The sequence below is a fragment of the Lipotes vexillifer genome, unplaced genomic scaffold (genome assembly GCF_000442215.2).
Source record: "Lipotes vexillifer unplaced genomic scaffold, Lipotes_vexillifer_v1.1 scaffold825, whole genome shotgun sequence".
NCBI classification, from domain to species: Eukaryota; Metazoa; Chordata; class Mammalia; order Artiodactyla; family Lipotidae; genus Lipotes; species Lipotes vexillifer.
In genome coordinates, this window is record NW_006785310.1 from 139,612 (window position 1) to 156,118 (window position 16,507).

The 16,507-nt window shown below is 37.8% G+C and overlaps 1 protein-coding gene across 1 annotated transcript in view; it reads right to left on the reverse strand.

Moving 5' to 3' along the window:
* The window catches only part of GUCY1A2 (guanylate cyclase 1 soluble subunit alpha 2), a 382,047-nt gene that overhangs the window by 128,803 nt on the left and 236,737 nt on the right, over positions 1 to 16,507 (reverse strand). The window lies entirely within an intron of this gene.

A 16,507-nucleotide genomic window follows, 5' to 3' on the forward strand; every position in this document is an offset into this window, starting at 1 on the left:
GTTCAGCAGAGAGACTCAAGGAGAGGACTCAGTTTGGCTGCACAGACACAGCATGAAGGGCCTGAAGTATGGTCTGGGCTACAACTGGGATTGCTTACAGCAGTGGTCCCCAACCTTTTTGGCATCAGGGACTAGTTTCGTGGAAGACAATTTTTCCAGGGACGAGGAGGCGGGGGTGGTTCAGCCGGTAATGTGAGCGATGGTTCAGGCAGTAATGCAAGTGATGGGGAGTGATGGGGAGTGGCAGAGGAAGCTTTGCTCACTCGCCTGCCACTCACCTCCTGTTGTGCAGCCCGGTTCTTAACAAGCCGCAGGCCGGTACCAGTCCGCGGCCCGGGGGTTTGGGACCCCTGGCCTACAGGATGGTGATATGCCATAGGAGTCACTTTATCATTGCATGAAAGGAGGGACATTGGCACACCATAGCATTCTCATTGCTAGCATGCTTGCAACATCCAGCCACTGTGAGTTTTGGGAGCCTGCAAGCACCTGTGGGTTGCACACACATGGATTTGAGGTTCAAGTCTGAGCCAATTTACCAGTGCTCCTACAGCAGATGTAGGGGTGCATGTTTGACACCTTTTCCCACCAGCATCTTTGTCAGACTAGTGACTGGGGCACATCTGAGTGGATTACTGGTGCTCCTACAGTGAAGGTGGGTCAAGGGCAGTGCCAACAAATGTGTACTTTGTGGGTGTGCACACCAGGTGGCAGGTGGCATCAGAGAGTAGCATGTATAGTAAGTCACCTATGTATGAATGAGTTACATCCCGAGAGTGTGTTCCTAAGTCCAATTTGTTTGTAAGTTCAACAAAGGTAGCCTAGGTACCCAACTAACACAATTGGCTGTATAGTACTGTACTGTAATAAGTTCATAATACTTTCACACAAATAATACATTAAAAAAAACACAAGAAATAAAGAAAACATTTTTAATCTTACAGTACAGTACCTTGAAAAATACAGTAGTACTGTACAACAGCTGGCATTCAGGGGCTGGCATTGAATGAACAGGCAAGAAGAGTTACTGACTGGAGGAGGGAAAGGAGGTGGGAAATGGTAGAGCTGAAGGATCGTCAGCAATAGGAGATGGAGGGCAAGCTGCAATTCACTCACGCCTGGCACAGGTTCTGGTTCCTTGCTGGACTCAATTCTATCTACCCACTTGAAAAAATGATCCACTGATGTCTGGGTAGTAGCTTTTTTTTTCTCATCATAGATGACACGGTAGCGCTGGATTGCATTCTGAACAGCTGCTGCAATCTTCGTGTGACATTCTACATTTGGGTTCTGTGCCTGAAAAACTAACAGTGTGTCCTCAAACAAAGAAAATCCCCTTGTCACTTCCTGCTTCGTGAATCTCTTCGGTTCTTCAGTTACTTCTCTTTCCTCTTGTCTATCTTCGTCCTTTCTCTGGGCCTCCAATTCCATCAGATCTTCATTAGTAAACTCCTTGTGTTGCACAGCAAGGAGTTCAGTGAAGTCGTCCTCTTTCAGCTCTAGCTCCAGCTTCTTGATGAGGGTTACTAAGTTGCTGAAGACCTCTTTGGACCCCTCATACACCTTCTCAAATCTATGAAAATCGTGAACAAACTGGGGCAAAGGTTCTTCCAAATTCCATTCATGGTGACGGCAGTAACCTCATGCTAAGCAAAGCCAATGTTTTTTATGGCCTTGTAGATGTTATAGTCCTTCCAAAACTGTCACAAGATTGTTTTTGACTCATCACTTGCCTTTATTGCCTGACGAAAAGAGTGATGTAAATAATATTTCTTGAAAGTTGCTATAACTCCCTGGCCCAGAAGTTGGATGAGCAACGTAGTGTTCGGTGGCAGATGCACTACACTGACACTGGGATGAAAGTCGTCCATGAATGCGTGGTGGCCCAGAGCATTGTCGAGTGGAAAAAAAAAAATGTTGAATGGGACATCCTTCTCTAAGCAATATTTCTCTACCTGTGGGATAAAGTGGTGGAAAAGCCAGTCCTGGAAAATGTAACCTGTGTAACCCAGGCTTTAGGGTTACTCATTCACACAACAGGAAGAGAGCCCTTGGCTATGTTTTTATGGGCTTTTGGATTCTCTAAATGATAAACTAAAAGAGGCTAAAAGAGGCTTCAGCTTCATATTGCTGGAAGCATTGCCACCAAACAAGAGTTAACCTATCCTTTGCTGGCATTTTTTCCTCCTTACTGATGTAACTTCAGTCTGGCATCCTCTTCCAGTACAGTCCTGTCTTATCCACATTTAAAATGTGCTCGGGTAAATATGTGCCTTCATCAATAATTTACTGAAATCTTCCAGGAAATTTCCCGGGCAGCTATGGTATCTGCACTCACTGTCTCACCACTTACTTTTACATTGTGAAGATTGGCTCTAGTCTTGAATGATGAAATCAGCCATGGCTGGCATTAAAAGATGCGCCTTCTGATTCTTCTTCGTGTTTCTTCTTCAAGTTTTCATAAAGCCTTTTAGCTTTCTCTTGAATCAGCATTAAGCTGAGTGGGACTTGATGCTAATACTGATCCTGCACGCACACACTGAGAAGTTTCTCCATCTCATTCATTACTTTTCCACGCGTCTTCAATATAATTATTGACATCATTGGCACAGCAGACTTCACATGTTCCATGATCTTGTCCTTGTTCTTTTGAATCATGCCAGTGGTTCAATGATTCATGTTATAAGAATGAGCAACGTCTACTGTCTTTTTGCCTCACTCCACTCTCTCAATTATTTCCATCATTGTAACTTGGTGCTTCTTAGTAGGACTAGCTACATCAACGCTGCTTTTATGCTTGCTTCTGGACATCCTGGGCTTGAAATAAAGAAAATGTACTACTGTACTCTATACAGTACTGTACAGTAAAGTACACAAAAGTACAACCATGTGTAGAGGATGCATGCACATGACAACGTATGCCAGACACATGAACTAACTTGATTGGACCTGCGAATGCGTGTTTGCATCTTTGAAAGTTCTCACCTTGAAGGTTCATATATAGGAGACTTACCATACCAGTGGACAGCTCCTAGGGATGAATACACAGTGGAATACACATGGAGACTAAACAACATGCTATTAATATACCAATGGGTCAACAATGAGATCAAAGAGGAGATCAGAAAATGCCTCAAGACAAATGACAATGAAAACACAACCATACAAAATCTATGTAATATATCAAATCAATCCTAAGAGGGAAGTTCATAACAATACATAACTTCCTCAAAAAACAACCTGACCTACCACCTAAAGGATTATGAGAAGAACAAACAACACGTAAATTCAGCAGAAGGAAGGAAATAATAAAGTCCAGTCAGGAAATAAAATAGAGATAAAAAACAGAAAAAATCAATTAAAAAGGGATCTGGAATATAGAATAACAGAAATACACAAAAATAAACTCAAAAATGGGTTAAGACCTAAATGTAAGGTCAGACACTATAAAACTCTTAGAGGAAAACATTGGCAGAATGCCCTTTGACATAAATTGCTGCAAGATCTTTTTTGACCCACCTCCTAGAGTAATGAAAATAAAAACAAAAATAATCAAATGGTACATAATTAAAGTTAAAAGCTTTTGCCCAGCAAAGGAAACCATAAACAAAATGAAAAGGCAGCACTCAGAATGGGAGAAAATATTTGCAAATGAAGCCACTGACAGGGGATTAATCTCCAAAATATACAAACAGCTCATGTAGCTCAATATCAAAAGAACAAACAACCAAATCAAAAAATGGGTGGAAGACCTAAATAGACATTTCTCCAAAGAAGACATACAGATGGCCAATAAACACGTGAAAAGATGCTCAACATCACTAATTATTAGAGAAATGCAAATCAAAACTGCAAAGAGGTATCAACTCACACAGGTCAGAATGGCCACCATTAAAAAATCTACAAACAGTAAGTGCTGGAGCGGGTGTGGAGAAAAGGGGACCCTCTTGCACTGTTGGTGGGAGTGTAAATTGGTACAGCCAGTATGGAGTTTCCTCAGAAAACTTAAAATAGAACTACCATATGATCCAGCAATCCCATTCCTGGGCATATACCCAGAGAAAACCATAATTGAAAAAGATATATACACCCCAATGTTCATTGCTGCACTATTTACAATAGCCAGGACATGGAGCAACCTAAATGTCCATCAACAGAGGAGTAGATAAAGAAATTGTGATACATATATACAATGTAATATTACTCAGCCATAAAAGGGAATGAAATAGTGCCATTTGTAGAGACGTGAATGGACTTAGAGACTGTCATTTGGAGTGAAGTAAGTCAGAAAAAGCAAATATAGTATAATATTGCATATATGTGGAATCTAGAAAAATGGTACAGATGTACTTATTTGCAAAGCAGAAATATAGACATAAATGTAGAGGACAAACTTATGGATACCAAGAGGGGAAGGGGGAGATGGGTTGAATTGGGAGATTGGGATTGAAATATATACACTACTATGTATATAATAGATAATTAATAACCTACTGTGTAGCACAGGGAACTCTATTCAGTGCTCTGTGGTGACCTAAATGGGAAGGAAATCTAAAAAAAGTGGATATATGTATATGTACAACAGATTCACTTTGCTGTACAGCAGAAACTAACACAACATTGTAAAGCAACTATACTCCAATAAAAATTAAAATAAAATAAAGAAAATCTAAACAAGCAAACAAAAAAGTGATCTGGAAGATAGAATAACAGAAATCACCCAATCAGAACAGCAGACAGAAGGACAAGTGAAAAAAATGAAAGCAACATACAAGACCTATAGGTAATACAAAGCTTGCCAATCTAGGGATTGGGAAAATGGAATAAAAAATGACCCAAAGTCATTCTATGAAGCAACCATCTCCCTTATACCAAAATCAGAGAAAGATACTACTAAAAATAAAATTTCAGGCCAATATATTTGATGAATATAGATGAAAAAGTCCTCAACAAAATATTAGCAAACCAAAGATAGTAACATATAAAAAGGATTATATACCATAATCAAGTGGACTCATTGCAGAATCACAAAGGTGGCTAAAAATATGCAAATCAATCAATGTGATACAGCATATCAAGAAAAGACAAAAACCACATGATCATCTCAATAGGTGCAGAAAAAACATTTGATAAAATTCAACAAGTTCATGATAAAAACTCTCACCAAAGTGTGTATAAAGGGAACATATCTCAGCATAATTAAAGTCACGTATGACAAACCCACAGACAAAATAATACTCAACATTGAAAAGCTGGAAGCCTTCCTGCTAAATTCTGGAACAAAAAAGGATGACACTCTCACCACTTCCATTCAACATAGTAGTGGAAGTCCTAGCTAGAGAAATCAGAGAGGGAAAAGAAATAAAATGTATCCAAATTGGAAGGGAAGAAGTAAATTTGTCCTTATATGCAGATGACATGACACTCTACAGAGAAAACACTAAAGACTCCACACAAAGATTATTAAAACTGATAAATGAATTCATCAAGGATACAAAGTTAACATACAGAAATTTGTTGCATTTGTTTACACTACAATGAAATATCAGAAAGAGAAAAAAAAGAAATCCTGTTTAAAATAAGGTCAGAAAAATAAAATAAAATAAAATAAAATACCTAGGAATAAACCTGACCAAGGAGGTGAGAGACTGATATGCTGAGAACTATAAAACACTGATAAAGGAAACTGAAGATGATTCAAAGAAGTGGAAAGATATCCTATGCTCTTGGATTGGAAGAGTTAATATTTTTTAAATGGCCATCCTACCCAAAGAAATCTACAGATTTAATGTGATCCTTACCAAATTACCCATGAGATTTTTCACAGAACTAGAACAAATAATCTTAAAATTTATATGGAACCACAAAAGAACCAGTATTGGCAAAACAATTCTAAGGAAAAAGAACAAAGCTGGATGCATAACCTTCCCAGACTTCAGACAACACTACAAAGCTACAGTCATCAAAAAAGTGTGGTATTGGTACAAAAACAGACATATGGATCAATGGAACAGAATAGAGAGCCCAGAAATAAACCCACTCAATAAATCTTTTACAGAGTTAAGAAAATACAATGGAGAAAACAGTCTCTTCAACATGTGGTGTTGGAAAAGCTGGACAGCTGCATGTAAATCAATGAAGTTAGAACATTCCCTCATACCATACACAAAAATAAACTCAGAATGGCTTAATAACTTAAATATAACACATGACACCATAAAACTTCTAGGAGAGAACATAGGCAAAACATTCTCTGACATAGATCATAGCAATATTTTCTTAGATCAGTCTTCCAAGACAAAAGAAATAGAAGCAAAAAATAAACAAATGGAACCTAATCAAATTTATAAGCTTTTGCACAGCAAAGGAAACCATAAACAAAACAAAAATATAGCTTTCAGACTGGGAGAAAATATTTGCAAATGATGTGACTGACAAGGGCTTAATTTCCAAATACACATATAGCTCATATAGCTAAATATCAAAAAAACAAACAACCCTATCAAACAATAGACAGAAGACCTAAACAGACTTTTCTCCAAAGAAGACATACAGATGGCCTCAACATCACTACTTATTAGAGAAATGCAAATCAAAACTACAATGAAGTTATCACCTCACACCAGTTATAATGGACCTCATCAAAAAGTCTACAAACAATAAATGCTGGATAGAGTGTGGAAAAAGAGAACCCTCTTACACTGTTGGTGGGAGTGGAAATTGGTGCAGCCACTATGGAAAACAGTCTGGAGTTTCCTTCAATAATTAAAAATAGAGTTATCATATGATCAAGGACATATGCCCGGAAAAGATAAAAACTCTAATTCGAAAAGACACATGCACCCCAATAGCCAAGACATGGAAGCTACCTAAGTACCCATCAACAAATGTGGTATCAGAATATGTGGTATATATACACCATGGAATATTAATCAGCCATAAAAAAGAATGAAATACTACCATCTGCAACAACATGGATAGACCTAGATATTGTCTTGCTGAGAGAAGTAAGTCAGACAGAGAAAGACAAATGCTATATGATATCACTTATATGTGGAATCTAAAATAATAATAGAAATGAACTTATTTACAAAACAGAAATTGACTCACAGACATAGAAAACAAACTTGTGGTTACCAAAGAGGAAAGGGGGAGTTAGATAGATTAGGAGTATGGGATTAACAGGTATGCACTACTATATGTAAAATAGGTAAACAATAAGGACTTACTGTATAGCACAGGGAACTACATTAAATATCTTGTAATAACCTATAATAGGAAAGAATCTGAAAAAGAATATATATGTGTGTATGTATAAATGTATGTATAAATGCATAAATGAATCACTTTGCTGTACATCTGAAATTAACACAGTATTGTATGTCGACTATATTCCAAGAAAAAAGAAAGAAAACAAAAAAAATTAAAAAGAACATTCATTAAAAAGACTTTTTGACAAATATGGGCTTCTGATAACTTTCATATACCAGTGAACTGCATTAGAATGTACAGAGTTCTAATGAAAAACCTGATGCCTTCATAAAACTGCTAACAAAAATCAAAATCAATAAGAATTATTTATAGACTGAATGAAGTGATGCCTATGATTATAATTTTATGACATTTTCTATGAAATATTATTGTCTTTTTAATATTTGTTTTTCAGATATAAAGAAACATTTCCTCTTATGCTATGACTTACAGCAATTTGGTAAATTATACCTTTGTAAAGAGAAATGAAACATTTATCTTTTTTTCTCCCTACCTGATCCCTCCAAATTTGGGAACTCTTTTTATTTTTATGGCAATATAGTTATTTACATAAGTTCACTAAGAATCTGTTCCCCTTGTAACAGAACACAATTGGAAATTTTGGTTATATTACCAAGGCTTTGACTGGAATGTCATATTTGAGAGATACATGCATAGACTCTGATATGACCAGACCAATCTTAGTTCTTTAAGGAACTAAGATAGATTTACTTCATGGAGCCATGAAGTCCCGAGGAAAAACAGCTTGGTACCTTTCTTACAGGGCTCCTAGCAGCTTTACCAGGTGAATAAGGAAGGTCACTTCCTGGCGCATGCAAAAACCTCTGGGTATTTGGGGGACTTCAAGAAGAGAAGAATTCACCCAAATCTACAGGTATTACAGGTGAATGTGATGACAAGTCCTGGGCATGGCTTCCTGGATTCAAGAGGCATTAAAACGTTCAATCTGGAGATTCCTTACGAAAAGTTCCAGCAAAGCAGGTTTAAATGAACCTATATGGCTAATTTCTATTCTTTTTGGACTTATGTAAATAGGCCAATTTTAATGAAACTAAACTTATTTTGAAAACAAATTAGTCTTAATTTGGTTTTCTTTGGTAGAAATGTGGGTGATTTTAGAGAGAAAAAATTGTGTTTCAGCAGAAACTATAATACACAGTTATGAATATTAGATTATAGTTCTGTTAATTGTCTTTGAGGTTTTGTTTTTCCAAATATAAACTGAAATGGATCTTGAATTCTTCTAGTTTCCTCAAATATTGGGCTACAACTATTCAATCTAACATTTCCAGTTTTTCTCTCAATTTTGACTTGAAATCATTGCAAGCTAAAACTGCCCTCTTCCTGAAGCCCCGCAAACTGAAGCTGAACAACTTTGTATAAACATAAGAGAGATCACCACAACAGCCCATGTTTAGACAATCTCTTTGTTACTGTATAAGCCACTCAGAAAGTTAACCTGAATGCTAGATGACATCATCAGGGACATTTTAAACTGCAAAAGATACTTTGAGCCTGACATCTAAAAATCTTCTCCACTGGTAGCTCTCAGGACTCAGACACTGGTTAATAATTTTCTTGAACTATTATCCTTTGTTTTTCTTTTGTATCCATAGAAATAGTCTTTATTAAATACCTGACTGCTTGCACTGTATAGGCCAAACTTTGAGACCCCATGTGAATCACTGTCTCCTGAAATGAGTAACTGAACTGACCTATTGTCAGGACCAAGAGATTGGCTCAGTGAGTTATAAAGCAGTCTATCAACTCAATTTCTGAATTCTGAAACTTCTTAAAGGAGGTTTCAAAAGCAGAACTGTAGGGGAGCAAAATGTGCCACGCCAAAATGTCTTTTTGGCATTTGGATTGTTTTGAGCTGTAAACAATCAAGGCCCAAAAGGCTCAGGAAGAAAGTTTCACCTTCCCTCTAACTGCCTAAAGAAACTAGATAGAGAATCTATTCCAGGAAGGGAGTTATCACTATAGATAACTATACTATGAGCTGGGTGTGGTAGAAATGGAGGAACCTAGCAAAGGGACACCTCTCTTTGTCCCATTTTCTCTGCATGGCCTGGCAAACATTTGTTCACCATTTTCTTTTCCAACTCCATGTCAATTGCCTTCCTCCCCGTTGAAGTCTCAAACGACTGCCCCCAAATCCTCTTTTTTCCTTTAGCTGAAATTGTATTTAAAGATTTCAGCCATTTTGGCACGTTACTCAGTTTTCCAAGGTCTCTCCCATGTATACATGTTATTAAACTTTTGTTTGATTTTTTTCTTGTTAATCTGTCTCATGCCAGTTTAATTTTAAACCAGCTAGAAGGACCTACAAGGGTAGAGGAATATTTCTTTTTCCCAGATACTCTTATTTACCATTATGCCCCAATGCCTAGCCTAGTACTTAGAACACAGTAGGTGACAAATAATTATTTGTTGAAGATAAATCAATAAATATATACACAGAATTTAGTATTACACTCACACATATTTTACATTCAACAAATATCAGTCCCTAATAAAACTCAATTTTTGTGCCCCCTTTCCTAAAATTTATATGTAGAAACTTAATCCCCAGTGTGAAGGTATTTGGATATGGGACCTTCGGGAGATGATTAAATGATGAGAACAGAGCCTTCATGAATAGATTAGTGCTCTTATAAAGGAGACCCCAGAGAGCTCCCTTGCCCCTTCTACCATGTGAGGACACAGCAAAAGACAGCCATCTATGAACCAGGAAGTGGTCCTTCACTAGACGCTAAATCTGCTTATGCATTGATGTTGAATTGCCCAGGCTTCCAGAACTGTGAGAAATAAGTTTTTGCTGTTTATAAGCCACCCAGTCTATGGTATTTTTGTTATAGGAGACTGAATGGACTAAAACACTCTTCTTCCTTTCTCTCACAGAAAATTCCCAAGACACTCTCCATCCTTTGTCTTCTTTCATATGAATGAATCTAGATGGAGTCAACTGCTTGTACTGTTTCTTAATTCACTGCTATTTCCCACAGATATTGTTATTATTTTGAATTATGAATAGCAAAATTTCCCAACAATAATTTGCTAAGCACATTTTATGTGTAACTGTAACAAAAATATAAGACTAATACCATTGTTCCCATTTTATAGAAGCAGAAGAGGGCTCAGATAGGTTTTGTGACTTTAGTGATGAGGACAGAAAATATGATTTTTAAGCTTGATATCCAATACTCTTCCCCCTACACTTAGCTATCACTGCAGTGTCATGCACAAGAACTTCAACAGCTCTCTCTGGCCTTTCCCTTATGGTCAAAGGACCTCCTTTATCAGAGAGCTGAAATATACCCTATTGTTTATGAGGCAGTGACACTAGTAATGGAATTTGATACGTGGAAAAGGAGAGACACAATATTTTCCTTTGATGCCAGCAAAAAAATATCTATACAATATCAAAGGAAAATATGAAATTAAAACATATTGCTTTGAAGTATCTTAAGAACAGCATTATTTTAACAGACGGCTTGCATATACTACAATACAGGCGCGCACACACACACACACACACACACAACACACACACACACACACACGCACACACAGCTGGATCAATAGTTTAATAAGAATTTTGCTTCAGCTAATTTCCTGCAGTTTTCCAGCTTATTCAAAGCCATATTAACGATTTTAAAACTTGAAAAATTAATCAAACTGTACACACAGTTACAATCAAATACTTGAATTTAAGAAAACAAAGTTAAATTTTCATTTTCCCACATTAAATATGTTTACAAATATAAATAAACCCACATTATTTTAAACTCACCATATATGAATAACCTACTAATAGGGTGTCATTGGAGATGGTTTGCACTTTGGGAACATTTTCCTAGCCAATTACATATAATTCCAAAATTGAGTATTTAGAATATTAGAATCCTGTGAACTTAGAATGAAGTGAACTTTGAGAATTTATTTTACCTGTCCTATCAAAAGATTGTAGCTTGTGTTTGAATTACCCCAGTGACCAGAGCATATGGCTTCAGACAATCTATTTTATTGTTGGAAACACTGACTTTCATAAGGATTTTCTACTGTGCTAAAATTAATTTTTTAAACTTCTGCATACAGATTCTCTTTACCCTCCTGGAGTCAAAAAGGACAAGATTTTATGAAGTCTAACACAAATTAAAAAATAGTGCAGACCTTTCGAATGCTTTGTAAAAGTAATGATAGTTATATTCTTAACTCTAGGCTAAAATTCAAATTGCAACTTAAAAATTCAAACTGATCTTCGAACTATTATATCAAGGACCTCATGTTCATAATAAAGGTCTTTGGCTACTAGCTCTTTACACCCTCTGAACAGAATTGTGATATACCATTACTCTCATTTTGTAGAAATGTTCCTGGTGATTGTCAAAGTTATTGAATACAGAATATATGAAATATATGTATAGAAATGCTAGAGCAATCTTTGGTCATAGATCTGCATCTAATTAGTTAGGAATACTAGCTATCTGATATGTGAATGATTTCAGCCATTGTTTTCTAAATTATGAGCTTTCAGTTGAATCAGAAGTAAATTCAAATAACATCTCTGTCACTTATAAACTCATATTCATAAGGGACATAATAACACCTATCCCACAAATTTGTTCTGGAAAATAAATAAGATGTCACAATTAAGGTATCCAGCACTGTGTCTGGAAAACAGTTTGTATTTAGTAAATGTGAATTCAACTCCTTCAGTTCTATTTTGCTTTAAGGAATTTGTACTTTTAAAATCACTGTTGTTAAGTGGTTTTAATAATTATGTATAGGATTTCTGCTAAATAACAGCATTAATTAAGGGTTTGGTGGAAAAGGTAATAGAAATAATCCAATTCGCAGATTGCATTGAGACTATCCCATCTGTTAAGTGAGACGTAACTGTCCTGTTTAGAAGATTGATCTCAATTTTAGTAAACTCATTGAAAACCCAAGTATTATAAACCTTGATGGAAACATAACTGACATATTCACATTCTAGAGTTTGCCAGAAATCCTCTGGTAAATGACCTCAGGGTAACAGAAATGACTATTTAATGGCAATAATTCTTTATAAAGAAAGTTGATATTTGTAAATGATTTTTAAAAAAATAAACATATTAAAGTAATTAACTAGATAGTGAAACTTAAAATTGCAAAACGTACCCAAATGAAAAACTAGTTTCTCATACTGTTCTGTTAAAGGTCTTAGTGACAATAAGCACAAACATGCAGTCTGAGCTAAGAACTTAATTCACTGTATGCCCAGAAATAACTATTTGAGAAATGATTGTTAATATTTACACTTACTACCATGGACAAAATATTGTAATAAGCATTTTTACATATATTTCATTTAAAGGCTCAAAAAATATAACTATGAGGTAGATAAAATTAGTTTGTTTACAGATGGTGAAACTGAAGCAGAGGTAAAATAAGTGGTTAAAAGTTGAAAGATAAGAATTCCAAATCGTTTATTTAAAATAATTATTTTACGTATCAACAGATATGTAAAAGAGAGACAGTGTGTAATGACACACACTCCATAAAGCCAGTGAAAAAATTTTCACTTGAATCATGAAGTAACATTTATCTTTATAAATAGAAGAAAGTCTAGCAACATGGGCCAAAGAAAACTTTCAAGAGACTTATATCATAGATTTCCAGACTGTTTTTAGAATTGATATACATTCCCTGGTGTCTTATTCCATTCAGGCCGCTGTAACAAAATACAATAGATTGGGTGACTTAAAAAACAGAAAGTTGTTTCTCACAGTTGTGGAGGCTGGGAAATCCAAGATCAAAGTTCTGGCTAATTTGGTTCACTGGTGAAGGCTCCCTTCCTGGCTCGCATATGACCACCTTATCCCTGTGTTCTCATATGGCAGAAAGAGAGCAAATTCTGATCACTTTCTCCTTTTATATGGACACATATCTCACCATGGGGCCCCTTCCTCATAATCTTATTTAAATATAATTACCCTTCCAAAGATCCCACCTCCAAATACCATTGTACTAGGGGTTAGGGCTTCAAAAATGAATTTTGAGAGAACACACTCAGTCCATAAAATTAATTACTATAAAAATCAAAAACATCAATCTCTTAGCAGTTGCCATCACTCTTTAGAAAATTGAAATCAGGACAGGGGCTAAGATGGCAGAGTAGAAAGACCTCATCTCACAAGCCCACTAAATTTACAACAGAACAACCATTGATGAAAAAGATCAGAACCAACAGAAAATATTTTCTACAACTAAAGTTATAAAGAAAGAACCACAATGAGATATGTAGAAGGGGCAGAGTTGCGATATAAGCAAGTCTCATACTGCTGGATGGATGACTTAGAAACAGGAGAAAAATTTCTATTCAGAGGTTCTCTCAAAGGAGTGAGGAGTCTGAAACCCATGTTGGGCTCTCCAGCCTAGGGGTCCTGAACCAGGAATACAAACCCCAGAACATTTGGCTTTGAAGGTCAGGAGCTTACTTTGGGGAGTCCCAGGGGGCTGTGGGAAAAGAAGACTTCACTCTTAAACGATGCTTGCAAAATCTACTGCACTTCAGGAACCAGGGAAGAGGCAGTAACTTTAAAGGAGTCTGGATAAGACCTACCTGCTGATCTGGAGAATCTTCTGGAGAGGCAGAAGGTAAATGTAGCTTACCCTGGGAATATAAACACTGGCAGCAGTCATTTTGGCGACCTTGTTCCACCACATGGACGCTGGTGCTGGCAATTGCCATTTTGGAATCCTCCCCTCTCTTATTAGCCTAATAACCCCAGCTTCACCTCCACCCTATGGCCTGTATGCATTAATACTAGGATGACTTAGGCCAAGCAACTACTGGGCAGGGAGACAGCCCCACCCACTAGCAGACAGGCTGCCTTACCCTGAACCTGCAGCCGCCCCTTGACACAGCCTTGCCCCCCAGAAGTCCCAGGACCTAGACTTGGGGAACAAGTATGAGATTTGCAACCCCCAGTGTCCTCTAGCCAGAGAATGCAGGACACAGTACCACCCACCACTTGGAAGGACCAGCCCCAGAATCCCAGCCCCACCCACTAGCTATCCAGCTTCAGCCTAGGCAACCAGCCTCACCCACCAGCAGGCAGACACCAGCCACAGGACAACCATGGCCCCAGAGCTGGTGGACTCAGCCCCCCCACCAGCAGAACACCACCTGCCTGGGACTAGCTGGGCACAAGCCCTGCCCACTAGCAGGCCAACACAAGCTTCAGGACACCCCAAACACTCCAGATCACAAAGTCAGCTGTATCAGGAACTGGCACCCCTCACTATCAGTCCAACTCCAGATGTGGGACCTCTGGGGCTTATAGCCAGACCTCAGGACACAGCTCTGCTCACCAGTTGGCTGGCACTAGCCCCAGAACCTAGCTTACCCACCAGTGGGAATATGTCAGCCCTGGGGACTCCTGGACCACAACTCCAATCATCAGTGAGCCAGCTCTAGCCCCAGGGGCCCCAGGGTTCTGCAGCCAGCTGCCTCATGACACAGCCTCATCAAACAGCAGCCAGAAGGCCCTCACAAGGCAGGGCTGGGCAACCAACCCCACAGGGGGTCAACCAAGTCTACAAGACCTCACATAGTAGTCAGCACACCACAACAGAAGACGTCCCTATTGGACAACCTTAGAGCATGTAGCCCTAGTGATGAGAGGGGAGGGCACTGCCAGGACATCTACAAAAGGCCATCTATCCAAGGTTGGGAAACATAACCAACCTACCAGATAGAAAGAAATAAAAGCATCAATTTAGGCAAAATGAGGAAGCAGAGGAATATTTCCAAAAAATGGAACAAGATAAAACCCCAGAAGAAGAACTAATTGAAGTGGAAATAGGCAATCTATCCAAGAAAGACTTCACTGTAATGATTTTAAAGATGATCAAAGAACACTTGAGAAGAATGGAGGCACAGAAGTGAGAAGTTAGGAGTTTTAAACAAAGAGTCAGAAAATATAAAGAAGAACCAAACAGAGATGAAGAACACAATAACTAAAATAAAAAATGCACTAGAAAAAATCAAAAGTAGACTAAATAATACAGAAGAACGGATCAGTTAGCTGGAAGACAGAGTAGTGGAAATCACTGACACTGAACAGAAAAAAGAAAAAAAAATGAAAAGAAATAAGGACCATTTAAGAGACCTCTGGGACAACATCACAAGCACTAATATTTGCATTATAGATGTCCCAGAAGGAGAAGAGACCAAGAAAGATGCTGAGAACATATTTGAAGAAATGAGCACTTGAAAACTTCCTAAACCTTGGAAGGAAAACAGACATCTAAGTCCAGGAAGCACAGAGAGTTCCAAACAGGAATATTAAAAGCAGCAATGGAGGGGTTTCCCTGGTGGTGCAGTGGTTAAGAATCCTCCTGCCAATGCAGGGGACACGGGTTCAAACCCTGGTCCAGGAAGATCCCACATGCCGCAGAGCAACTAAGCCCATGCACCACAACTACTGAGCCTATGTTCTAGAGCCTGCAAGTCACAACTACTGAGCTCAAGCACCACAACTACTGAAGCCCGCATGCCTAGAGCCTGTGTTCCACAAGAGAAGCCACTGCAATGAGAAGCCCGCACACCACAATGAAGAGTAACTCCCACTCGATGCAACTAGAGAAAGCCCAAGTGCAGCAATGAAGACCCAACACAGCCAAAAAAAAAAATAAATTTATTTAAAAAAAAGCAGCAATAGAAAAGCAACAAGTTACATACAAGGGAACTCCCATAAAGCTATAAACTGACTTTTCATCAGAAACTCTGCAGGCCAGAAGGGATGTTATATACATGTATTGTTATATATTTAAAGTAATGTTATATTTAAAGTGATGAAAGGGGAAAATCTACAACCAAGAACACTCTATATGGTAAGGCTCTTGTTCAGATATGATGGAGAAATCAAAAAGTTGTATAGACTAGCAAAAGCTAAAAACGTTCAGCACCTTTAAGACATCTTTACAAGAAATGTTAAAGGGACTTCTCTAAGCAAAAAAGAAAAGGCCACAACTAGAAAAATAAAAACAGTGAAAGGAAAAATCTCATTGGTAAAGGCAAACACACAGTAAATCATCTGAGCACAAAGCTTGTAGGAAAGCTAATAGACAAAACTAGTAAAATCATCTATACCAGCAGCAGGCACTTAACAAATACAGAAAATAGTCAGGTGTAAAATATGATGTCAAAAACACTAATCATGAGGGGAGGAGAGTACAAGTG